Raw genomic sequence first — 26,721 nt, 5'->3', positions numbered from 1 at the left:
GTCATGGCCCAGAGACAGAACTGTGTTGGTAGTGAGCAGAGGACAGCATTTCTGATCATAGCTTTGCCACATTCCAGCTATGTCCCTACCCCTACGCTATCCCATCCACTGGTATGAATCATATTTTCTCTCTAAGCCTCAGTCCCCATATGCAGGCAAGAAAGCTTGCCTGCTCAGTTAAATGCTTGAGTGGTCATGGACACTGAATATAAGCTTGGATAGGAGTTGGCAAATGTCACCAGAGTGTCACTTGGATGTTCCCCACTTATGGGAACAACAAAGTACTATGAACAGATGTTCCCTAACACCCTAGCCCTGTGTGACACCCCTGCCCTGGAAGGACTATGCCCTCACCTCCCAGAACCAGCCAACTCCACCATGCTGTCTCTTTGGCCACTGGCCCTGGTGCATAGTGCCTCCTTGACACCCCAAGGATTCAGGTAACCTTCCAGTTTAATTCTTCTGGTGGTTTTGCCTGCTGTCACTATCCGTGGTGTTATGGAAGAGAGTTACCCAGACTTTTCTAGGTGAAGTACCTCCCCAAGAGCTCTTAAGCACTGGGTGACAAAAATAAGGCTGTTTGGGGCCCTGGGGTCCAGGCCTGAACCTTGCCCTTCTCTGCCCTTCTCTGCCATAGGCAACCACTCCTCAGATCTGGATGCTAACAGAGCCCACAGATCCTGGCTTCCCTCCAGGATCCCACAGAAAAGCCTTCCTGAGAGAAAGTGGCTTTGCCTCAGCCCCAGGAGGGCCTCTGGATACACAGCTTCCCCTCAGATCCAGGATGATGACAGTGACCTTCCTCTGTCTACTTGACTGGGGTCTGGGATCCTGTGATGGTAGTTCTGGGTGTGATCAGCACTCAGGACACTGGAGCTGACGCCATCCCTAATGTAACTGAGACTGTGCACTTGGTTAAAAACTGACTAGAAGGAAAGACTAACTCTCCCCAGAGTCAAATACATTCATCCTTGTATGTAAGCTTTCTGTCATGTGAAAAGCACCTGAGGTAAGCAACCTCTAAGGAGAGAAGTTTTATTCTGGCTCATGGTTTAAGAGGTATCAGTGCCTAGTCACCTATCTCTAAGGCCCTTGATAAGGCAGAACTTCATGGCAAGAAGCACACAGTCAGACAAAGCTACTTATTTCTTGATGACTAGGAGGCCACAAAGTAAAACAGAAATAGGAAGGGGTTGGAGTTTCCCTCAAGAACACACCTCTAGTGACCCAACTCCCTTCTGCTAGCCCACTGCCAGCAGGTCCCACCACCTCCTGGCAGAACCATAACTGGGGACCAAACTTTCATTACACAAGCCTTTGGGTGCCATTCAAGATCCAAACCATAGAATCTTGCCTGAGAGCCTTCAAACTGGACCCTGTCTTTTCCCTGCTTTTGAACCCAAACAGAGACATTCTCAACCAGTCTCTAAGTCCCCAAATTAAACTGTGATGACTTCCATTCCCTGGGCTCCCTGTGTAATGGATAGCATAATGGTGACTTACCTATGTCCCTCACTTAGTCCCAGGACTGCTCCATGGGATCACTCAGGTTTCACAGTCTTTTCTGCTGTCAGTTACCACAAGGTAGCTCAGGTCCCCATCCTACCAGAGGCTAAGACCAGGTTCCACATGTTTTCTGAGGCCTTATGAGGACAGGTCAAGTGTTCTACAGGGGCTTGTGTGACAATGGCTAAGCCAGTTCTTTCTCAGCGAAGAGCTATAAGAGCCCCAGTTCTTCTCTAAGGCATTTCAGGTTCCTCTTACTGTAAATGGAAACGGTAAGAACGGTGGCAGACTGGGTAAAATCAGCCTACAATTTACTCTATGACACAGGGACTTCCACTTTGCATTTTTTTTAAATGAGAAGCTTCATTGTAGTTGCTTTGCTTCTCTTTTTTCACCAATTTTGGAACCAGACATTTAAGGATTAGGATATGTACATGTAAGCATGTGTAAGGGAGGTTTAGAAAGCAGCCACACATATCCAGGGAAAGGGCAGCTGCACAAAGGCCCTGAGCAGTTGATCCAGAAACAGAAATATCCTTCCATACACAGTATCCAATGGCAAAAACTAAAACAGAGGACCTTGGGGAAAGGGTCTATGGTTTCCAGAGATGCCCCTCTATGTTGTAAGATCCAAATGTCTAGTTTTCAACAACAACAACAACAAAATAAATAAGTCACATGAAGAAGAAACAGGAAAATGTAGTTCTCTGAGAGGAATCAATGGTCAGAGACCATCCCTGAGGAAACCCACCATTGGAATTACGAGGTGTTGGTCCTAAAATGCCCCAGGATCAAAGGAAGAAATTGACAAAAAATCAGAAGGAACAAAACAGGGATGTCATTAAAGTGATAAAAATTATAAAAAGAAAACAAAATAAAAGCTGGAGCTGAAAAATACAATAACTAAAATGGTCAGTCACTAAAGAGGTTCACAAAGAGATTTGAGCCATGATTTTAAAATAATAATTTAAAGATAGGAAAGTGGGAAGTACTGATTCTGTAGAACATAAAGAAAAAAAGAACGAAAAGAAGGTAAAGGATCTTTAGAATCCTGTGGGCACCATTCATGAGATCACACCTTGCAGGAGTTGCAGAAAGAGAAAAGGCAGTGAACAGGACAGAAAGATTATCTGCAGAAATGTCTGAAGCATCATAAGATCAGTGGAAAATATGTGCATAAAAAACCTAAGAAGCTCAATGAACTCTTATTAGGATGGTTTTAAATAGATCCACACCAGGACACATGATAATCAAACTTCTGAAAACTATAGACAAAGATAAAATCTTGAAAGCAGCAAGAGAGCACTGAAGTCACATGCATCAATGAAATCAACTGACCTCTTATTTAAAACCTTGGAAGCTAGAAGGTAGTGAGTTGATATATCCAAAGTGCTAGAAAAGTGAAAAACAAGAAAGACAAACAAAAATTCTCCATCAACTGGAAATTGTGTATCTGGTGAAGCTATGTTTCTGAAAGAAAATATTAGATTCAGACATTCCCAGATAAAATGAAATCAGGGACCTGCCATGGAAAAAATACTAAAGGGGAACCTTTAGGTTGAAATGAAGGACATGAGATACAACACAAAGCAATGGACAGAAAGAATGTAATTAGATGGACCATTATAAAAACTAAGATTACTGTAAATTTGGTTTATGACTCCACGTTTCAGAGTTTTCAACATGATTTTAAAGACAGATGAGCAAAAGAAATAATCTATGTTACTGAATACAATGTATCAAGAAATAGTTGCAACATAAATACAGGAGCAGAGTTTTGTACAACAGTGAAGGTAAATTGCTATAAATTCAAATTAGAGTATTACAGCTTCAGAATGTTACATATAATACTAATGATAAGCACAAAGAAAGTAAATAAAATTAAAGGGAATCAAAACACTCCACTAGAAAATAATTAAATGAAATACCCCCAAAAAAGAGACAAGAAGAAACGAGGGAGAAAAAAAATCTATAAAACATGTAGAAAACAGTTCCAAATGATCCAATTATCAGTAATTACTTTAAATAAAAATCGATTCAAATCTCTAACCCAAAGACACATATTGCAGGAGTAGACTTTAAAAATCACTCAACTAGAATCATTTTCTCAGAAAACACAGTTCAGTTGAAAGTGAAAGGACAGAGAAAGATATTTCATAACAATACTAAGCAAAAGAAAGCTGGGTGCCTATACTAATATCTGGAGAAAAATCATGTAAATAAAAAAAAGTTATATAAGAGACAAGAACACTAAATATTAACAGAATTTAATGCAATAAGATGACAAAACAATTGTATACCTAAAAGAAATTCTCAAAATATGTGAAGAATATATTTATAGGATTGAAGGAATAGCAATCCAAAAATGTTTGGAAATATCAAGATCTCATTTTCAATACTTAATTGGACAAATGATAACATAAGGAAAGGGAGGATTTCATAACACAATAAATCTAAAAGGCCTAAAAGATGTGTGCAGAACACACTACGCCAAAATACCATGATACACAATCTTCTCAAGAGCAATATGAAAAAAATTTCAAGAGATCATTTTATCAAATTATCATTTTAAGTGAAAAACTCCCCAGCCCAAGTCTCAATATATTTTTTAAAAATAGATATCATATACTGTGTCTTCCCCAACCACAGCAGGATGAAGCTGGGAATTAATAAAAAAAATAAAATTTTAAACACACATAGTTTGGAAAGGAAGAAGTAAACTGTTTATATTTGCACATGACATGATTGTGCATATAAAAATGCATATAAATATCCACAAAAAATATATCAGAGCTAATAATAATGTCAATAAAATTGCAGGATACAAACAGCATACAAAAGTAAATTGTATTTCTATACAATAGCAATGTACAATCCTAGAAAGATATTAGGAAGCAATTACATTTAAAATAGCATCAAATTAAATAGGAATAAATGTAGAGAAAAGTACAAGAATGTGTACAAGTAAAAGTACACTAGAAAGTACAAAAGATACTTAAAAGAAAATTTAAAAGTTCTAATTAAATGGAAAGATCCATAATCATAGATTGAAACGAGTAATATTTTTAAGATGACAATTCTCCAAAATCAGTCTTGACAAGCTAAGCCTAAAATTCTTATATAATTGAAAAGGATGTAGAATTATCAAAACAATATTCAAAAATAGTGATATTGAAAGATTCATAATTTCCACTTTCAAAACTTATTTCAAGATGCAATAATCAGAATTTACTTTCACAATTTTCTCTAAAGCTGCATTCTCACATGTAATTCACAGCAGTCATTTTTGTTTTCTAATCTTTATTACTTATGTCTTTATTTTTATTATCAATATTCTCATTATTTTATAAAAATTCCACATGGCCTATGGGCACTTTAAATAACACAGCAATATTCTAAAGTTAGAAGGACTGGGGATTTAGCTCAGTGGTTCTGCCACCTGCTTTGCAAGCACAACATCCAACTTTGATCACTGGTACCAGAAAAATAAATAAATAAATCAACTTAGAGCCTCTCACACTACTTGTGGTTTTCTTTTTGTAATTTCCTATTGAGGGATACTTCATAAAACAGAGTGAAAATAAATTACCAGAAAATAAGTTTAAAGCTATATGTAAAACATAATCACTTTAAAACTATTATTATATTTAACAGGGATAATATTAATCTTTAAATTGTTATGAAATCTCTGAACATTTGTCCTAATTTCTACTTTTTTTTTTGCAGATCAATATATATATATATTTTTTTTTTTTTGAGTCTGACCTGGAACTCACTATGTAGCCCAGGCTGGTCTTGAACTCACAGCTATCCTCCTGCCTCAGGCTCCTGAGTGCTGCAGATTACTAACAATTTAGGGACTAGCACTAGTCCATGGACCTTACTTTGAGGAGCTATGCTCTGAATATTAATTTATCAATCAATTCATCAGCAATTAAGTTATTTTCTTTTTATCTTTATTAAATTTACTGGTACATTTTAGGTATACAATGCAGTTACATTCATCATTGGGATCTTCTACCTATACACGACTTATCAGGTTCTTATTTTTCCCCATTTCCCAGCTCTCCCTTTACCCCCTCCATCCTTGTCTCTTTACATCCTTCCCTCTTTTACACTGTTCCCATGTTTTTCCTTTTCACATATTTTTTTTCTTTTCCCTTTTTACTTTTCCTCTACCCCTCCCACTTCCTCTGCTCTTTTGGACTTTTCTTCCTATTGCACAATATCAATTAGACATTTTGATCCTTATTTACACTTTTACTCTTTCACATCAGAGAAACTGTTCTGTATTTATGCAAGTGTTTGACATATTAATTTCACTAAAGAGTATGGCCTTGAAGGGGCTGGGGATTTGGCTCAGGGGTTTCACCTGCCTTGCAAGCTCAAGGACCAGTGTTGGATCCCCGGTACCAAAAAAAGAAAAAGAGTATGGCTTTGATGTGCATCCACTTATCTATAAATCTCTCTAGTTTCTTGTTTTTTATGTGTAAGTAGTACTCCATTTTATTAAAAAACCACTACTTCTTTATCCAGTCTCCAGTTGACAGGCAATTGGGCTGTTTCCAGATTTTAGCTATTACAAACTGTGCTGCTATAAACATGGGTGCGCATATAACACTGTGGTATGATTCTTTTAATTCTTTTTGGAAGATACCCAATAGAGAAAGAGCTGGGTCAAATGGGACTTCCAATCCTAGTTATTTGAGGTATCTCCATATTGATTTCCACAGTGGGTGCACCAGTCTGCACTCCCATAATGAAGAAGGGTTCCTCTCTCCCCACAACTCAAAGTTGTAGCTGATTTTTCACAACTAGTGGTCTACTGAGGAAGCACATTAAACAAATCAATGGCCATTTATTAATTCATAATCAAAACAGTCTCAACAATGGTACAGGTAAAATGCTGTTAACCAATGAGCATGCCATTTGGCCAGCACCACAAGAGAAGGAAAACACTGTATGAAAGACTGACAGGTCAGTTAACCCCAAGGTTTGTTCATAGTTCTGGGTTTACTGTAAGGGTTATGGAAATCATATAAGATTTTTAAACTGCAGAGGTAAGAACCCATAATCACATTTAAAATAGCATTCTGGAAGGTGGAAAAAGTTGGTGGGAGGAACTGAATCTAGAAGCCATTGCATCTAGGATGGGAGAAGGTGGCCTGGACCCGGGATCTTTCCTCTAAAGGAAAGGGGTCTGTAGGCAAGGGCACATAGACAATGGTGTCCAGGTTGAGATCTTGGGCACCAATCAGGTCATGACAAATTCCCCAAATATAATAAAAGGAATCTGAGCACTAAGACCTGTGGGTATCTGTCTTTTCCAATACACCCTTACCCCAACATTCTTCATTGGAACAATTTTCCTTTCGTTTCAACTATTTTCACATCTTCCTGATGCAGATCTGCATGGTGTAGTATTTGCATCCACTACCATGGCTGAGACTGGGACCAGTGGGGCCTGGTGACAAGCAAAGAAAGAGAAGATAACGGGTGCCTGGACCCCACTGGGTGGCATTCTGCCTGTGATGCAGGTCCTGGCCAAGCCCAGCCTGGTGTCATGCACAATCCCACTGTACCTGGCCACCATGCGAGGGGGCAAACATGGCTTTCGTGGGAAGCTACCACTTGATCCCTCGCACAGGAAGAAGAGGAATGAAGGTTCAGGAGACTCAAAGAGGACAGAAGATTTAATAACTTACGTATTGTCTGGGAGGAGCAAGAGGGCTTCCTCAAGGCAGATATGCCTTTCTCTGGGCTCACATCATTTGAATATTTAGTGGTCATTTATGCTCAGAGTACAGCAGAGGATTAAGAATTATATATGGGTAAGTCACTGAGCCTGTAGATTTGGAGGCAAAATAAGCTGCAAATTAGGGGGTGGCTGAGAGAAGTGGACTTAGAATTCACCATCTCCCATTTGCTCCTGACGATGTACAAGGTAAAAAACCTAGAGGCCTGGCTGCCCAGAGCTTGGAGAAGACAGAGCTGACAGGCAGCCTCCTGGGCTCTGGGGGCTGCTCTCCTGAGCTGCAGTGGGCCCCAGTGGGCCCCATTCTGATTTAATCTACATCCACATTGAATAATTCTTCTTAACCTCTTCTTTTGTGGTGCAGGGCTCACTGATTCCCTGAGAGGAACAGCTTCCCATTGAAATCCAGTCTCACATTCAGGTTCACTCACTGCCCAGAGAGTATCCAGGAGCCTTCCTGCCCCAGTTTCTCTTGGAGGGAGCCCAGCCAACCTCATCACTGCCACAGCCTCCACAGTCAGAGCACCTGTCACATGTCACCAGTGTGCTCACGTGCACCATCCTCTCATAGGACAAGTGTCATCACCTCCCTTTCACCATGAGAAATCAGACTCTCGGGGTTTTGTTAACCTGTCCAGTAGCCAAAGAGCCTAGGGGAGATTTAGACAAGCTGTGTGGTCAGCAGCCAGCTCCAGAGCAGAACTCACAATCACAGTTGACCTGAGTCTTAAGCAAGGACAATAGAGAAAATCTTGCCTCCTTGAGATGCATTTAATAAGACCTGTGTCTGAAAGGAAGAGTCAACTTGTTTACCTGTTCATCATGTAAATACCCCACCTACAGTTTGAAGACAGATGCTTTGTGCTCCTGTTTCCTCTGATTCATCTTTAAAGAACCAGGGAAGCATTGAACACAGGGTGAATGTATCATTAGTAAGAGCACAGCTGCAGGAACTCACTGGTGTGTTTGTTATTGAGGGTTTGTTTTTGTTGTTGTTGTTGTTGTTTTGTTTTGTTTTGTTTTTCCCTTTTCTAAGCAAAGTGTTTTCTAATACTTTGTTAAAGCTCATCTAATATCAGCTCCTCTGGTCATTGTTCCTGTTCAGTTCAGTTAAAGCTTAGCTTTCTTCAGCCCAGGGTCCTACAGGCACTGAAGAAGGTGGGCAAGGAGGCTGCCATTCAGATGCCATAGATCACTTCCAGATGCTGTGCCTGACCCAACGGGAGGGCTCAGGGTGTAATGGATCCTTTTGGTCTGAGATGCTGGAGACTCAGGGGAATGAGGAGGGGCTTTCTTTTCTGCGGAGTAATCCAGGCTGGGAATGTAGTGCACCTCCAGGCCTCAGATGAGATCTGGTGATAACTTACTCCTCTTTCCCCTTTCTCTTATCATATTGCCAATCTCATCTTCCTTGTGATCATAAATGGTTCCTGACATCTCTATCACCTGCTGAACTTCAATTTGACCTGAAAAGCATCATTGCCAAGAAGGCCTGCACCTCAGCCCCTTAGCCTGAGGACACAGTGCAGCACCCCAGTGAAGATGACAGAACAGGACAAGAAAAAAATCAGCTTAGAAAGGACTTTCAGAGATGATTGTGCATAGCACTGCTGGTAAGAGATCCAGGCAGAAGTCTGAAATGCCTGTGCCCTGGTTGTGCTGGCTTTTAACCTAGTGTCCTGCCCTTCTGCACCCAGCAGGGCCTCCTTCTCAGGACTCTGCAAGCCAAGGAGGCAGGCTGATCAGGTGCTGCTGAGCTGCTGGGGCTCAGGGGGCTTAGGGCACAAGAGGAAGACCCTCTCCACCTTCCCTGCTGACTGCCATGGCTTCCAAGCAGAGAGAAGGGTGGACCCTCACTTCACCTCTTCCCTCACAGGCATGTTCCTGCAGCTCCAGACAAAGACTGAGCTGCACAGATCTGGGTGATTAAAAAGAATCTGTTTAGAATATAGTCAAGGTTTGCACTGAAAATTCCAAAATCCTTAAAGAGATATTAGCCTTAGGTAGGAGCTGGTGATTTTAATTTCTCATCCAGCAGATGATCTGGGGACTGCATTCCCAGCCTAGGGTGGTTTTCACAAGCACCCTTTGGCCTCATTGCTCCAAGCAACCTGGGTGGACACATCCCCGGCCCCCACCCACCCTCACATCACTCTTCTGATCTCATCTTATCTCCTGCACAGCTCAGATTCCAGGTCATGGGGTTTTTCTCCTTTCCTTCCCCTACCCCACTCTATACTCCACATAGCACCCAGCAGTGCAAAATCCAGTGGTGCCTAATTATTGCCTTGCCCAGCTGGCTCATGGCCTGACCACGCCCCTCTCCATCCTCTCCTGACGATCTCTCCCACAAACCCAGCGATTACACCTGGTGCTCACTGCCATGCCAACACCTCAGTGTGACCCCAGTTTTGCCCCACTGGAGGCTCCCACAGGTTCTGCCCTGTGTTCACAACAGGCTCAGCCTCCCCCTTTGGGTCCACGGTCAGGTGGCTCTCCTGTGAGAAGAAAGGACAGAGGGGCAAGAACAGAGAAGAGTGGAATTTCAGACAGGCTAGGGGGGAAGTGCTGAGCCTCCCATCATCCTAATGCTGATCCTTTCCATCTCCCGTGGCCTCATGCTCAGCCTGCCCAGAGTCTGAACACCTGGCATCCAACACATCACGCTGCTCTCCTCAGCTCTCAGTTCCTTCGGGCTCAATCTGGAAGTCAGCATGGAGTTCACAGTTTACTCATTCTGCTAGAGCATCAGGCAAAGCAGTATCACACTAAATCATTCCTGAGTATGTTTCTCTTTGTTTATTTACCTCTGAGCAATGCAGAAAGCACATTTATTAATTCTTCCTCTATCTCCTTAGGCCATGCTTAGCAACACCACCACAGAAGCTGGAAAATGTGGAAATTGTCACCAGAAGGTTTTCTAGTCTGAGCTGGCACAGGTTTGGCTCTCAGCTAATTCTGCCTAGAAGAGAATTCCAGTGTCCCACATGGGTGCTACCCGAGCACAGCATCCTCTCCGGAGAGGCAGGACCATGAGGACCACTAGGAGGGCCCCAGGGGAGAGGCACTTTCCAGACCAGAAGTGCCAGCAAGCTGCAGTTCCCAGTGGTGCAGATGAAGTGATCTGTTCACCAGAAGCAGTAGCCTCAGGCTACACCATGCCTGCCTTAATTACATCATGTCACCAGCCAGGGGGTACTGTCTGGTGTTGTGCCGCTAGAGACTGCTGCAGGTGACAATGCCATCCACCACTGTGATGTAGAACTTTTCTGGCTCCCTGTGTGTGTTTATTGAGGTCGTCTTTTCTTCCAGCCCCCCTGAAAATTTGCAAATCAACACCAAGTGTTTGATGACCACTCTCCTTGAACTGCTGCCAGGACTGAGCAGTCAGGAAAATTAACAGAGCTGCAGCACCAGTCTGCATCTGCTGTGGTCCAACAGGCTGTCATGACATCCTTGCAACCACTCTGGGGTGGGGATGGTGTGACTCTCACGTTATGTACAGAAATTCAGGGTCACAGAGTCATGTAACTGAGCCAAGGTCACAGGGCCGGGGAAGGCAGTTCTATGATTTGAACTCAGTTCTGTCAGGAGGCCAGGTTTCTTCCCACACTTTGGCTTCTGTAGTGACGCATCAGTGTGACATCATAATTATTGAAATAATAATTTGTGTTTGTATTCCTAGATTTTTTTCCCTCTCCAATCCATTTTCCTATTATGACAGGCCCTTTTATAGTCTTCATTCCATCACTGTTATTTTTCTCAAGACAGAAAGCGAAAGTACATTAGCACTAAGCACCATCACTGCCCATCATCACAGACCCCACTCATCAAAAAGAGTGCTACTAAATCAACACTATATTGCTGCTCCATCTGTCTAGTAACAATGGCTCCCATCAAGAATATGGAAGACAGTACATGTTGGTGAAGGTGTGGAGGAAAGGTATTCTTCTACACTGCTGGTAGGGATGTAAATCAGTATAGCCACTATGGAAATCAGTAGGGATGTTCCTCAAGAACTAGAAATAGAGCCACCATTTGATCCAGCTACCTTACACCTTGGTATGCACCTGAAAGAACTAAACAGCATACCACAGGGATAAGTGGAGATGAAGGAAGACAGAGGTCATAAGAGAGAGGTGGACACCTGTGTCATAACAGCCTTACCCCAGTTTCCTGTATCTACTGCAGCATTGCCCACTGTCACTCTTTCTGTAGTCCAGCTGAAATGAGAATATGATTGCAGTGTGCTAGGTCTAGGAGCTCAACACAGCAGGCAATGCAAGAATAAAAAGTGGGTACACACTGAGGAGTATTACATGAGAGTGAGGAGATAAATGACATGAACACTGAGCAACTGAACATTGAACAGTGAAGAGCAAAAAAAATAATCAAGAGGTACCATGATCTGTAAATCAGTGCTACAGAGGAATATTGTCAATGGGATGTCGGTCGGATGACAGATTAGGGAACTTCTAAGACCTTCTCCAACAGAATCATGAAGTAAATAACCTTGAGCTTGGCTAAAAGAACTTCAGAAGAGCAATGAAACTGAGAACTTATGTTAGATCCAAAGACACAAATAGGTTGGAAGTGAAATGTGGTAAAAGTCCACGTAAATACTAACCAAAGGACAGCATGGGTGAGTATGATAATATTGGACAAAAGTAAAAAATGTTACCAAAAAAAGAAGGATATTATAAAATGACCAAAAGTTCAATTTACAATATCAGAGTTGCTAAATATATAAAGCAAATGTTGACACAGCTGAACTAAGAGATCAACAACTGTACAATAACAGTTGGAGACTTCAATATCTCCCTTCACTAATGAATAGAACAACTAGATGGGATCAGTACAGAAACAGAGGTTTGAACAACACCATAACCCAAGGGAGCCTAGCAGACACCTACAGAACATTCTGCCAAATAGAGCACACATCCTTCTCAAAAGCACATTGAGGGGCCAGGGATTTAGCTCAGTGATGCTGCCATCTGCCTTGCAAGTGCAAGGACCCAAGTTTGATCCCCAGAACAAAAAAAAAAATAGAACATTCTCCAGAATAGATCAACTGTACATTCACCTACAAAACAAGTCAATAAAATTTAAAAGACTTCTAAACCATGCCTCCTGATGCATTTTAACCTAGATATAGGAGATTAAAGATGAATGTAAATAATTTTTATGGCTCATTTTAGGACATAACATTAATTCCCATCCTTAAACCTGTGCTAAATTAGTGATTTTCTTGACCACTAGAATGTGGTTAAAGTAACATTAGGCAACATCCAGTGTAAGAAATAAGACAACATGAAGCTTCCACTTGAATCTGTTAGAACATTTATTCTAGGTGAGCACAAACAGAAAATGTAAGAAAGCTCTGACATGTCCACACTGAGGAAGTTATCTGCACATTTCAAAATCTTTGTTATATAGGGGTAAAATTTACAAATGTTTTTGCTTGCAGCGCTGTGGGACAAAAAAAATATAAACTTAATAGAAAGATGATTTGGTTAAGGAGATTCCCAGGTAAAAACATCAGAAGTACCAGCTAATTTCTCACAGGGCGCACAAGATTTGAATAAAAGAAAATGCAGAAAAAAGAGCTTTCAAGCAAACTTTCTAAGAGAACTGTAGTGACAGATGCACTACCAACTTGGACTAGAAGAGACAGAGAAAAAAGTCCCCTGGGTCACAACTTTGCAGTGAGAGGACAGAAGCAAAGTAATAATATGGGAGACTGCACTGTTGATTACGTCCAAAACAGGCTGTAAGCAGTGCAGGTCATAAAGAGGTAACCCCACAATTGGCTTCTTTAGGGAAGTAAGTCTGGCCAAAGCCTATGTGACTCATAGGAGCATTGCAGATGACAAGCAAGTCCCTCTGCCAATGGCCACAGCAGAAACCAGAGAAATGGCCTGTGGGACATAAAGCTGTGGGGCTTAATATGACAGAACACTGCAGCCAAGTTCAGGGTGACTAGCACACAAATTTGATTCCCAAAACTAAAACCTTCTTAGCTAAAACAATAAGGTTAATCATTAACCAAAATCCATATTTGGTCTGTTCTGTTCCTAACCAAGAATGCTTTGTCTTTTCCTTTACAAGGCTTACTGCATCAGAAACGTGTGCCTAGCAACCAAACATAGTCCCCTCACCCTAACTTAATAAAGGATTGTGTCACCAATAAATATCAGCACTTCCAGCTGTTTAGATTGATCATCCCAGCTCCCCATTTCACTCTGACTCTGTTTCTAAGCATTTCTTCCCACCTTTCATTGTAGCATTGAAGAGAAGATTGGGTTCCTCTTCAGGGTCCCTGAGAGTAATAAATCTGTTCAGCTGCAAATGCAAGGAAGGATGAGAGGCAGCAGACTGAGCCCTCATCAGGGAATTAGTGAATGTGCTTAAGTAGCAATGACTTTCACACTCTCCCCCTTTCAAAGTATGGCATCTATTGTGGTGTTCCTGTACCTGCCCCTTCACTGTCCATTGAGTGTGAGGGGGCAGAAAATTAGTCTCTTTAGCACTTAGGTTTTATATTGGAAAGACCTTTGCTTGAAGAAGTACAGCCAGAAGCTTCAACTGCTCCTGGGCCGATTAGATAATGGCACCTGAATTTAGATAATGATATCCTAGATATTAGGTAATGATATGCAACCATCTTTAAGAAAGTACCATCTTAGACCCTCCAAACTTGCCTCTGCCAGCTGAGAAACACTAAATAACCTCAGTCAGCACCACAAGAAATAGAAGAATCACCCTGTTGAACTCTGTTCAAATGCACAACTCGGAGTTGTGAGTCATGATAAAAATGTTGTCATAAGTCACTGCAGTACATTTGGGGGTAGTTCATTACACAGTAAGAAAAGGTCAGAATACAGGATTTTTCTGTATGCCAAAGCACCTAAGACTTTTTCTATCCTCCCTCTTGATCTTATACCTTCCTAAATGTCTTCATCAGGTGTGTATTTTTCTCAGGACTTACTAGTCTCTGGACTACAGTAGGCATCTGATATGGAGGAACTAGGGTCACAGTCCAAGGGGTTTTACTTTTTCATTTTCCCACAAGTATAATTTGAACTGTTGGAACCTTATTTGAGTCCTTATCACAATCTGTAGGAAAAAAAGAGAAAGGAGAAGGAAATTACAGAGCAGGGTGATGAATGTTGATTGTAGACACTTAATCCAGTTAGGAGAAGGGAACAGGAGGTGGGGAAATGTTTTTGAGAGAGTGAAATGATCCAAGACCTGATGGATGATAGGCGTTGCAAGGGCGGAGGTGCAGTTTTTGAAGAGGAACTAGCACATGGGCTAATGAGGAAGCACAAGAGTCATTCTGTTTCTGAAAGAGCAGGCAAATCCCAGTCCATCCATTGGAGCTCATGACATTTGTAGAAAACTGGTCAGAGACAGTGCTGGAAAGGTCAGAAAGATTTATGTTGAAGGCAACAGGAGTCTGTTCCATGGTGTTGAGCCTTAAATTGGGGACAGAGAAGCCTACCAGAGCTGCAGGGCCACCAGCCAGGCTGCACTCCAGGCAGAACCTTGGGACAGTGGTCCTGAGGCAGTAGTGACATGACAGAAAGGATGGAGCCAACTTGATAGGTGTAATAAAGCAGGCAGCTTTTGTGACAGTGAAAAGAACAGAGGCTTGCAGGACAAACTCCAGGTCATTGTTCAGGACCATTGAGAATGAAGAGAAATGGTCAGGTTTTGAGGCATGTGTTGGAGACAGAGTATAGGACTGGAGATGAAATTGAGGAAAACTAAACCCATCTCAGTGTGTGGTACTGAGCTTCCTGGGGAGCGCCATTCTGGATGTGAGCTGAACTCTACAAGATGCTTTGGGACTGGAGATTTAGATTCAGGCAACCCTGGTGCACTGGTGGTGACTACATCTGTGGTTGTGGATGGGAACAGTCTTGGGGAGTCCAAATGGATCAAGGGACACCTATGAGTGGCAGTCTGGAAAAGGTACTGAGAGGGTGCCCCTCAGGCTGCAAGAAACATTACACAGGGCAAAAGGGAAGAGACTCAAATGCTCAAATGCAGGACATAATCAAATGCTTCAAAGCCATAGTAAAGTGGATACATTCAAGTGATTCTGGCAGATAAAAACAAATTTTTACTTCAGTAAGAGTAATGTCAGTTGTATGATGTGAGAAAATAAACAGTTTGTAACAGAAACTATCAGCAAAAACTAAGGAACCAACTCAGGGAAGATAAGAGAGTTGAGAGATTGCTGGTTGTTTTGTTTTGTATTTTTTTCTTAAAGGATGGAAAACTTTGCAGAGCAAATATCTGGAATGTGCAGGGAAAGTGTAACAGGAGTGTGGTAAGAATTAGAGTAAGACATAGATGGAAGGTTATGGAGCTTGAGATTAGGGCTTCTCACATGGGGGCAGCAACAAAACTTGGAGGCCATGACCTCCTTCATCCACATTTGGGGGCCATCAAATCTACACTTAAGCTGGAACTGTTTGCTTAGAAATTAAATATTTTTAATTTAGCTTCAGCAGATCACCATGAATTTTCCATTATTTACTGGAATGTCTTTCAGAAAATATAATATCACTAAAATTTAATAGCAAAAGTTCTAGAATGTCTGCTCACAGTCAAACCCTGAACCTGCCATTTACAGTTTGAACTTGGAAAACTGTCTAATTTCCTGTAAGTTGTCTTATTTGTAAAATAATATTCTTACCTCAGAGGGTTATTAGAAGATTGACTGTGATACAAGAAGTACTTAGAACAAGGGTAGACCTACCTGTATATTCATTTCATAGCAGTAGCTGCTTACAATTAGTGTATTTATTAACAAATTTATTATATGCTTATAATTAGTATATTATAATTAGTATTATTTAGTAATAACAATTGTTTCCCATTGGTCTCTGCATGAGCTTCCTGCTGATTACCTAGTCAGCCCCAAAATTATGGGATCACTTATGTTAAATCCTAATAAGATGGTGGGAGACCTCAAAGGGAGAGTTCTCTCCCCACCCCCAAGCACTTACTTACACATGCAACAAAAACTATTCCAAGAACTCTCTGAAGAGTACAACCTTAACCAAAGGTCACCACAGCCTTATAAAAAAAAAAAATCAACTGCAAGAATGTCTAAGAATATCTGCCTAACAGCTGCCCACTTGCCCTATCATCTTTGTTATTAATACTTGTCACTAGAGATCATTACTTCCTTATCTCTTATGTGACTGTCATCATTTTGCCTTTAAGAGCCCTGCTTTTCCTTGCCTTCTTGGGTACCTATGGGCCATGGGATTCACCATAGCATCCATACACAGATTTGCAAACCCCTTCTCATTCCTGAGTCCAGTGCCTTTTCTTTACAGAATCTGTTGTTCTGATTGACAGGCATAGCACAAACCACAGTCTTCTGTCCGGTTGTCTCTGCCATGATTCTAACTCCAGTTTCTTTTCTGCACTGTGGATCCAACTCTCGTGCTGCCAAGCAAGATAAATAGAATGACAATGCTAACAATTCCCAGGACACAAAGAGTGTCTTTCCATTCCTTAATGTTTTCTGTATTTGTAATAAAAAAAAAATACTCTCCTAAGTAGGAAGAAATTTAATTATTGTAAGAAATATTATTTTATTCTGCCCTTACAACAACTTGGAAGATGAACATGCTGCCCTATTCTACTGACAAAGTTCTGATGGGGTCATTCAGTATGGAAAAGGGCCCCCGCATTCATCCTGCACCACTGCCCAAGTGAACACAAAAATCACCCTAGGCTGCAGGAAAGCCTCCATGAGATTATGTAGCAATTTTGTGCACAGCCACTTTTTAATTTGCCAACTCAAAGAAGTCTTTTCTCAACAGTGTCAAGGATATATACCACAGGGAGTGAGACTTCCAAAAGTAGGTAGAGAAAGAAAGAATTTGGAGAAATAGAAGAAGGAAACTAATTGTTCACTCCTCTGCTCTCCACTCCCAGAAGCAGGTGAAGCCCTGGCCTGCTCTGCTGCTTGTATTTCTGGCGGGGATCAGTTTCCTCTGCAGCCAATGCCTCTCCAGGGTGAGGCATCAGTTAACCTGACCTCCAATGAATCCTCCTAACAAGGTGCTCCTGCATGAGCAGACACTTTAACGAACCTGCCTTGATTTGCCGCTGACACAGGCAGAGGGAGGGAGATTGAGAAGAGGTGCCTCTCTCAGGGACAGAGAGTTGTCATGCACATGGCTGGAGGAGGGTCCCACTGAAGCAGACTGCACCCATCCTCTCATAGGGAATCAACTGGTGCTTTGGGGCAGCAGTGTGATTGGCAGGTGCAGGGAGGAGCAGAGGGAAGAGAGGTGATGTAAAGTGGAGGGACATCCTGTACCTCAGCCTGAGTACAGGTCCACAGTCTTAGCATTGACTTCCACTGCCTCCAGCACCTGACCTGTCCTGTCCTGGGATGGGTGATGTATTTTCAGTCTTAAGAAGACTCTGTAGGAAAGAAATTCACCTGCCTCCTTGGAAAAATTTATTCTAGTACTTCTTAATAGCGGAAATCTCTGCCAAGTGAACACCTCTAGGGCACAGACTGCATTCAGAGTAGATGAAATATTACCTCAGCACTTGTGTTATGTGCCTTAATGTACATTCAGATTTGTTACTTGCAGTTTATCTGCCAAGGAAGGAGTATATATTGACAAAACTTGCTTTTATTAATCTCCATCTGCACATGTAGCTAAGTCTAGTTTCTGCCCTGTACAAGGGAAATGTGACAGGTACATACAACAGAGTATGTAAAAGACTCAGCAGGGGACATAAGGGCAGCCGGTGACATGTAGTCCTTGGCGTCCTGCACAGAGGGCCACACTCAACACAACTTCAAATACCCACCAGCCTTCTGGACTCTAACTTTTTTACAAGTAATATAAGGGGAGACTGTCAACAAGAGGACATAAAATTTGCTGTTTTTGAATCTGAAGGGCAGGGGATAAACTAAGCAGCAGTGAGCAGTAAGATCCACTGCTACAAACACCTGAATGTTTCCCACATGCAGCCTCGAAGAAAAAAAGCCAGACATCTCAGGGGCACTGTGTGCCATGCAGCCTGTGCCAAGTGCCAAGTGGGCAAAGTCAGTACGCAGGTGTGCAGGTCACTGGTCTGTATTCATGCAGCAGTGGGACTAGAAAAGTGCTCGAGGATGCTTCTGGTATACTGGCCATTTTGGTTTCTTTTTCCAGTGCTGAATACACTGCAGTGTTCGGTTTATGAAAATGTACTAAGTTGTACAGTCGATAGGAGCACTTTTCTGCATTTATAGTATACTTCAATAAAAAATCAGAAAAGGAAGGCAAAAAATTAATAAATTGAATAACTTCTGGGATTTCATCCAGCTTTAACAGCCAATCATCCTAGCTCCAATCTGCCAATCTGCCAATCATCCTAGCTCCCGGCTTCTCCTCCTTCAATACCTCGCTTCCTTTCACTACTTTTTTGGTGAGAGTTGTATTACATGGAATAAACGGGGTAGGGAGGTGGTTTGTACCTTCACACAGATTTCTGTAAGCAATCTGGCCTGAGGCCCAGTGTGGAAGGGGGCTGGGCCTGTGGATTTCAATCAAAGTTTGTTTTTATCAATAAAGGTCAGTGCTTGTCACCTCTCTATCCCTAGTAGAGCTAGTAGAGCATCCTCCATCTGTTCCTTATCACTGTACAGAAAAATTGAACTGTTCTAAAGGTTTAGGTATTTGCGAAAATCATTCTGTGCAAAAGTAATTTTTATTTTCTGAAAACAGATGTGATAACTATGTGTTTTCTCTTCACCTTCCTTTCTTTGGTGTCCGCACATTCACGGCAAGCACTGGGAGCTTTGCCCTTGATCAGAATGTGCTATTTTAAGACACTTGCTATATTAGGTATGGATTTATGCAGCTCCTGCTGCCCCTTCTCCGTGGTTCTCTGTGAAATGGTGGGGCAGCTTCTGAGCTAAAATCCAGGCTCTTGAGATAGTAGCAACCTGAGATGTGGCTTGCAGTGAAAGTGGGGGACAGCAGATTCTTCACCACCACCCAGCGGCCCCACCAAGCATTTGGTCTGTGTTTGGGCAAATGGGTAGGCAGAAGCACTGAAGAAATGAAGGGGCACAGCGTTCACCCTTATCCGAGATAGGAAGCACCCTTAGAAGGGAACCCCAACCTGACCTAGGAAGCTGGAGGATGGGGCATTGGGGAATGCGGGAACAGAAAATCCACCACCCTTTCTAACGGGCCAGACCATATCCAGGGCAGCTCATTGCCCCATGGATCCCTTACCTATGCCAAGCTTGTTGATCTCCGTACTTGTACTTGCACAGAGCACACAGCTGTGAAGTGTTCTCTAGGTCAGCTGACACAAGTGGCATGGGTGTGCTGGGCTCAGATGACCCCCGGTATGTTCACAGGTCAACGCTGCTCGTGGATGGAGTGCGGAGAGCAGAAAGGACACTGCAAGAGGACTTGGGGGGCAGTGTCCCCCACACACCAGGGTTAGAAACTGGCAATTTAATTCATTCATTCCACAGACTGAGATTCACTGTACAGTGTATACCTCAGGACAGGCATGAAGCCTACTCTGCCAGAGCCATCCTGGCAAGGACGGGGGGAGCTCTGTATGGAGGGCACAGAGCACGTTCCAGGGAGATCCCAGGGAAAAGTAGAAGTATAGGCAGCAGCCAGACTAAGGAGAATGAGGAGGAAGTGGGATTTCTTCTAGAAGCACTGTGAAGTCACTGAGCAAGTTTATGTAAAAGAGTGGTAACCTGGGTGAAAAGTCATGAGCCTCAGTGCAGAAAGAGAAAGTGATGGGCACCAGGGATGTTCTCACCTTGCTCATGTTCTTGCCCACAGTTTCCAGTGCTTTGCCTTCTCTCCCCACTGGATACAGCCCCATCGATACCCAGATAGAGCAAGGTTGGGGAAACTCCTCTCCTTTCCTTCCTGGCCCAAGTGCTCCACCTCCCTCTGGGAAAGTGAGTGCAGACGTGGGTAGGCTTTGCTTTGTGGGGCTCCTTCTTAGGAACATCTGACTCTATTATACCTGCAGTTACCTGAAGTCAGCACAAGACCCTGAGAATGTTCTGACATTCATCTCTGAGGCCTCTTCTTTTCATCACCACATAAAACAGGCAGATGTCATCTCCTGCCTTCCCTAGAGGCCCAGTTTCTCAATCCTCAGAAAGGAACCAAAGTATGAATGTCAGTTCGTGGTTAGAACAGTGAGAGATGTGCTCTAGGACATTTCCTAGGTATCTGTGTATCAGGATATTATCACCAGGCAAGACACAAAGTCTCAGTGGCTTCCTTACCACTTGTGGGAAATGTGACCCAAGTTGAGCAAATGTCCTCAGGAGTTTTCATCTCCTTCTTGGCACTATTTAGCAGTCTAGACCATTTTAGCAGTGGCCTTACTTCTTCATATGTGGCCTCCACAGTCACTGCAGAAAGGGGACAAATATGCAGAAGGCTCACCAGCTCTGCCTTGCTCTCTGGGACCTACAGACATGGTCCAATGCCATCCCCAGCTCACCTGCAACTGAACCACTAGGAACTTGAGTGGGCTGAATCATAGGATGACACCAAATTCCAGCATTAAAAGGTAAACGAAGTAAAGAAGAGTCTGGTCCATTTTCAGAGTCCCTCTGAGAGATGCTGTGATGCTTCCTTCTCTCCTGGTATGGTAGTCCTTGCCTAGACTTTGAGTCACTGATTTTTCCATCAGGGGATTTAAAGGAGCTCCAGGTCACAAGCTGGTTAAATTAGTTATTGATTTTTAAAACCATTACCTTATTGCCTCATTTGTTGCCTAGAAAATAGAACAGACTTAATTAAAAAATAAGTAATGGATTGATAATTGAGCATGTGTATATTGTTGCCAGTTTGACTCTTACCTTGAATCTGCACTTGAGTTTCCAGATCTTGCCTTACTTTATCTTGTCCCTGGTCACAGTCACCTAGATCTCAAGTTGCCCTGGCAGTATAGTTTTTCATATTCCTTTTTAGGGAAACTAAGGTTCTTTGCCTCTCACCATGGCCTGATTATTGCTTTCTTTGGTTTTGACCCATGTGGAGGTAGCCTCTGTCTTCTTCCTATACTTACACTTTCCCATGAAGATAGCAATCTGTTTGATCACCAAGTTCTCCAATCATGCCAGGGTTGATGATGTGTGGGACCAATAGCATATGGCAATCTGGAGTTCTCACTTGACCCCTTCCATCTTTTAGAGAACACCCTCCACTTCCTCATGTTTGCTTTTATGTATTCTGGTACCAACCTGGGCAGTAGGACCACAGTGGAGAAGAAAGCAGAGAGAGACCTGCTGTTATGGAGATGTAAGTAGGCAAAGAGATAAAAAATGAGCTACATATTGTGGCAAGTGCCACAAAAGAAATAAACAATAGTGCTCAGAGAAATAATTAAGCAAAAACAAAAAAGCTTAAAATTATGTTTCAGAGCAAAGTTCTTTGAGTTGAATTCTGGGGAATTATTGCAGGGGACTGAAATACTGATTATGCCTAAAGCAGGCTGTGAAGAGTTAACCCCACAATTGGCTTGATTTGAGAAGTGAGTCAGGCCAAAGCCTATGTTTCAAGGTCAGAATAACTCTCACCCAAATTCCATTCCAAGTAAAAACTTCTGACCAGAAGGACAATGTTCTAATTACAACCATACATTCTATCTATTCTGTTCCTAATTTGAGAATGCTTTGTCTTATCCTCTGTGAGCCTTGTTTACATTAATTTATATAGAAACTGCACATAGCTTGCCTTTACTCCAATTATTTCCAGTAATAGTCAGTGCCTGGGACTGGCCTATGCCTCTGCTGATGGCACCAGCATTGGTCGTCCTGGCACTCCACTTTCTCTCTGTTAGTACTGACTCTTGGTGTATTTATTTCTCAGGCCTGCATCATATACTGGGCAGAGCACTGGAACCTAATTGCAGGGGTCTTTAGTAATTATGGTGAGGAGCTAGGAAGTAATGAAAAGCAGAGTTTCCAGGTATAGGGATGAACATGGTCCTAATGTATGAAGGACTGAGAGATCAGAGGATTGAATCTTGAAGCTCAATTTCTGGGATGACAACTAGCTGCCCGAATTGTATCCACATGCTTGATATAGTTTCTGAGAAAATAATCCCCTACAACTTCACCTAGTACTGAAACAAAGCCATCTCCAAGGAGAGGGAATGGTGTAAATAGTGAAGGACAATTCTGCCTTTCTTCTTTGGGTCCCATCTTCTACCTCTCCTGCTGAGTCCAGCTCTGGAGCCTGGCCAGGGCTCTCAGGCTGACCAATCTTGCTTCTTCTGTCTCCCTCTACCTTGACTTTCTACATGTGATCCATGAATAAGCTTCCAAGTAGTTTGTGTCTTCTAGAAATCTGTTAATCATTGCTGATGGCCATGTGCTGTTTTTGTCTTATATTTTTTAAATATACTGTTTAATATTTTAACATGCAGGGAGGTACCAAACATGAAGCTGATTAGTCTGCCTTGATATAGAAGAGTGGTCCAGGATTTTGATTTTGGTTTTGGCTTATTTGTTTTTAAATGAGAACTACTTGACCAAATTTGAATACCAATGGGAAAAATCCAATAAAAAAAGAAAAGGAATAATTAAGACATGGGAATCACCAAAGAAGTAGAGTCCATGGAAAACCGGAGCAGGTGAAATCCAACATGTGGGCAGGACTAGACCTTGCCCTACAAGGTCAAGATGTAAGCTGAGCCGGGCTTGGTGACACATGCCTATAATCCCAGCACTCAGAAGGCTGAAGCAGGAGGATTGCTGTGAGTTCGACACCAGCCTGGGCTACATAGTGAGTTCCAGGTCAGTCTCAACTACTTAGTGAGACCCTGTCTTAAAAAACCAAAAAAAAAAAGATGTAAGCTGAGATACCAGGTATTCCAGCTTCCAATCCTGGCTCCACTATTCAGTGCTTGGGTAACTTTGAGAAAATGATTATACTTCTTACGTTTCAGTTTCCTTACCCGAAAAAAAAATAATAATAATGCCTCCCCCATAGGCTTGTGACATGTACACAGTGTGCTAGAAAAATATGTTTTTAAATAAAAAGTTATTAAAGTAAAAGACACATCAGCATTAGCCCCCTCTAAACAGCCCCTCCCCACTTATCCCATAGTCCTTTCCACTTTCTGAAGCAGCTCTGGAAGTCCTTTTTCATGAATGTGTTTATTTGTGCTGTTGTGGCTGCCTTGATGGCCTGACTCAATTGACACATTTACATTTCATGGTCATATTGACTTTGAGGAGGTAGGCAGTATAGAACCACTGAGCCAAATCCCTGTTCCCCATGGTCATATTGACTTTGGGGGAAGAGCCAGAGGTCACACAGTGCCAGTTCTGTTGAATGAGGTGGTTGAGGACACAGGGTAATTCTTGTCTTTCTGTTAAACAGCCCTGGGTAGCACATTCACTATATTTTTTTATCATACCTCTTAAATTTGTGAAAAATGACTTTCAGAACTGCTTCAGAAAGTGGAAAGAATGATCAGATAAATGTTTCCAAAGTGAGGGACAATATTTTGAAGGAAATTAAAGACAATGTGTCTCTTACTATAGTAATTTTTTTATTTCAACATTAACTATTTTTGTATCTCTCCTTGTATATTAGATGGTAGGTCATTACATGGTAGGACGAGTAGCTCATAATAAAGAGCTTGAAAATCTTAGTTATTTTATGAAAAGAGTGGTTATTTTTATGTTTTTAGGAGGAAGAAGAACATAATAGATAAAATGTGAAACACAGACATATGCATTTTTTTGAAGGGAGAGTGACTTTCTGTGATGTTTTCTATTTTCTAAGTAGGGTATGGAGAGAGACAGTAGTAGCCTAGCTCTGAGAGTGAGTAACAGCCATTATGGGAATTTGAATACAATGTAAAATGTATAATCCAAGTCAGTACAGAAAGAGGTGCAGTGAGTATCATTGAGAACAAGGTCGTTGGCCTGCCCACACTTAGGTCAACCCCAAAGTGCTGTTTTTCTTTAGCAAAGCTCTGAATCAACAGCTATGTTGATTGTGGAGACAGAAGATGGTTGGGTTCTTCCTCAATTTCAGAGGGTGAGAAGAATGAAGTTATATTTGAAAATGTAATTCCACAGATACAGGATTTTAAAAAGAGACAATAATGCAGGAGTTCTTCTATGGATAGAGAGTGAAGCATTGGCCAGAGATCTTGGGAAGGTGAGGTGTTGCTTTAGGCAGTGGACTTGGGCAAGTGCCCAGGAGGACAAGGTTGCAGTCAGAGTGGGTCATGCGAATTGATTTTCCTGTAGTTCTGCAGAATGACTAGGGTCAGAGAACACAAATGGTGTCTGGCATGTAGAGGAGAAGAGGTCAGGTGGCAGGTTCAGGGGTGTAGAATGTGAGGATATGAGTGTCTGTTATGAATGGGAAGAGAGTGGTTACCTATGGTGACATCAAGACAGCAGAAATACCTGGGAACCCAGTAGGAGGAGCCTGTAGTATCAGTGATGTGAGCATCCAACTCCATGTGCACAAGTGTGCTTTATCTCTGAAGGCAACTCCAAGGGTTTCCTGCAGACTCTGTGGGACACCCAGCCTCTGCCAAACTCCCAGCCTCTGCCTTTCCTGAACAGCCTCTCTGTATTTTGTGTTCACTGCACTTGGTACTCATTTCAGGATGACTTCAGGAAACACTCTCAATTAATAAAATGTAAATGTATTCAGGTTGCTGTCTCATTTTACAAATATAATTTTCCCATTGATGTTTAATTGCCTTAAAATTCTTCCAAGGTTAAAAGGAAACTCTCTCTTGAACATTAGTTATTAAATTATGCATCAACAATTCATTTGTTTGCTGCATTGATGTGAGCTTTCTGACATTTTTTATTGATTGTTTGAAATCAAACTTCCAATTATCAAAGAATCAGACATTGTCAGCTCAAAATTCCTCTGAGTGTAGCAAGAAACTGCTTGCTAGTGTAAAAAGCCCAGGTCTCTTGAGACCAAAACATGACTAGAGACCCAATGTCAAGATCAACAAAAGAAAGAGGTTTTTAAATGGGAAGTTTTTTTTTAAAACCCAGAATCTAATTTTCAAGGCCACAATGACACTGCTGCCTTGCCAGAAGAACATCTCTCTTGCTTGGCTCTTGGAGTCCAGTGCATTTAATGTGGTCTGTTATACTTAGACTGGAGATACAGAACCACATTTGGCAGACAGCCCAGCCCAAATCTTACTTTTTGTAAAAGAATTAAACTCCAGGCTCCCTGGCGTGAATACACAGTAGCTAAAATAGTGGCTTGCGGTTTATCTTTCTTATCTTAAATGTCTAGGGTATAAGAATAACATTGCTATAAATTATTGAGAATTATATGTGCACTATATAAGAACTTTTACACATGATGTATATATATTCATAGATATATAAAATATTACACATAGCATAGAAACTAATACAGATTCATAGATACAGTCCATCTGTCTTATCTCTACCTATTTAGATAGGTAAATCGGTAAATAGAATAGAATAGATAGACAGACACAATCAACAGAGCTCCAGTTTTAACTCTCAACAGCCCTCTGATTTAGGTATCAAATTTTTCAAATTTTAGATATTAGGAAATTGAAACAAAAATTAATTTGTTCAAAACATGCATCTATTAAAAGCTGGCAGTACCAAATTGGGCCAGGAAACAAAGCTACTTGGGTTTGATTTCAGGCTTCTGGTTCCAAGCAGAACATTCAGATGCTAAGGTGAATGTGCAGCGGAAGTGTGAAATGCAGTGTAATGGGAATCCACCACAGGTGTCTCCCCACTTACCTGCCACGTGACGGTTCCACGTAGGCCCATGGCTCTTCCCGTTACAGCAGATGTGATGGGGTCCTGTGTGTGTTCCTGGGCAGTGAGTCCATAGCAGGCACACCTGACTTGATGAATCACAGATGTCTCACCCCACAGCTACCTAGATGAATATGGCAATTGCACTTTGGCTGATCCTCATAACAGTCAAACAGACTCTGGGGCCAAGTTGATGAATGCTCTTGCTCTGCCCACTGGGAGGCATTAAATAAGCAGCTGTGTCTTACCCAGCTCACACATTAGCCTGCCTTGAGATGTGTATGTCTTTGCCTATGCTATTTTGTTGGCTAATTGTTCTTTTCCCTCTTTGTTGTGCCTGCTTGCACTTTAGTAATACCTCAAAGCACAACTAAGTCCAACTTTACCCTGGGACCTTATGATCATTTACTCATTCACTTATTCAAATCTACTTACTCTAGCTAGATATTATTCTAGGCTGTATTGAAAGGGTGGGATACAGCAATGGGCCATAATAATTCCAATTTCTGCCCTCACTGAGTTTATATCCTTGTGGAAAGTGTCTATGAATAAGTGAAAATGCATATATAAAGAAAGAAAAATTCAGGTTGGATCAATATTGACAGGATGTTAAGACTAATAATTATTGGAT

Source organism: Fukomys damarensis, unplaced genomic scaffold, assembly GCF_012274545.1.
Source record: "Fukomys damarensis isolate Sample0158 unplaced genomic scaffold, DMR_v1.0_HiC HiC_scaffold_16, whole genome shotgun sequence".
NCBI lineage: Eukaryota > Metazoa > Chordata > Mammalia > Rodentia > Bathyergidae > Fukomys > Fukomys damarensis.
Note: the sequence above shows the minus strand (reverse complement) of the source record.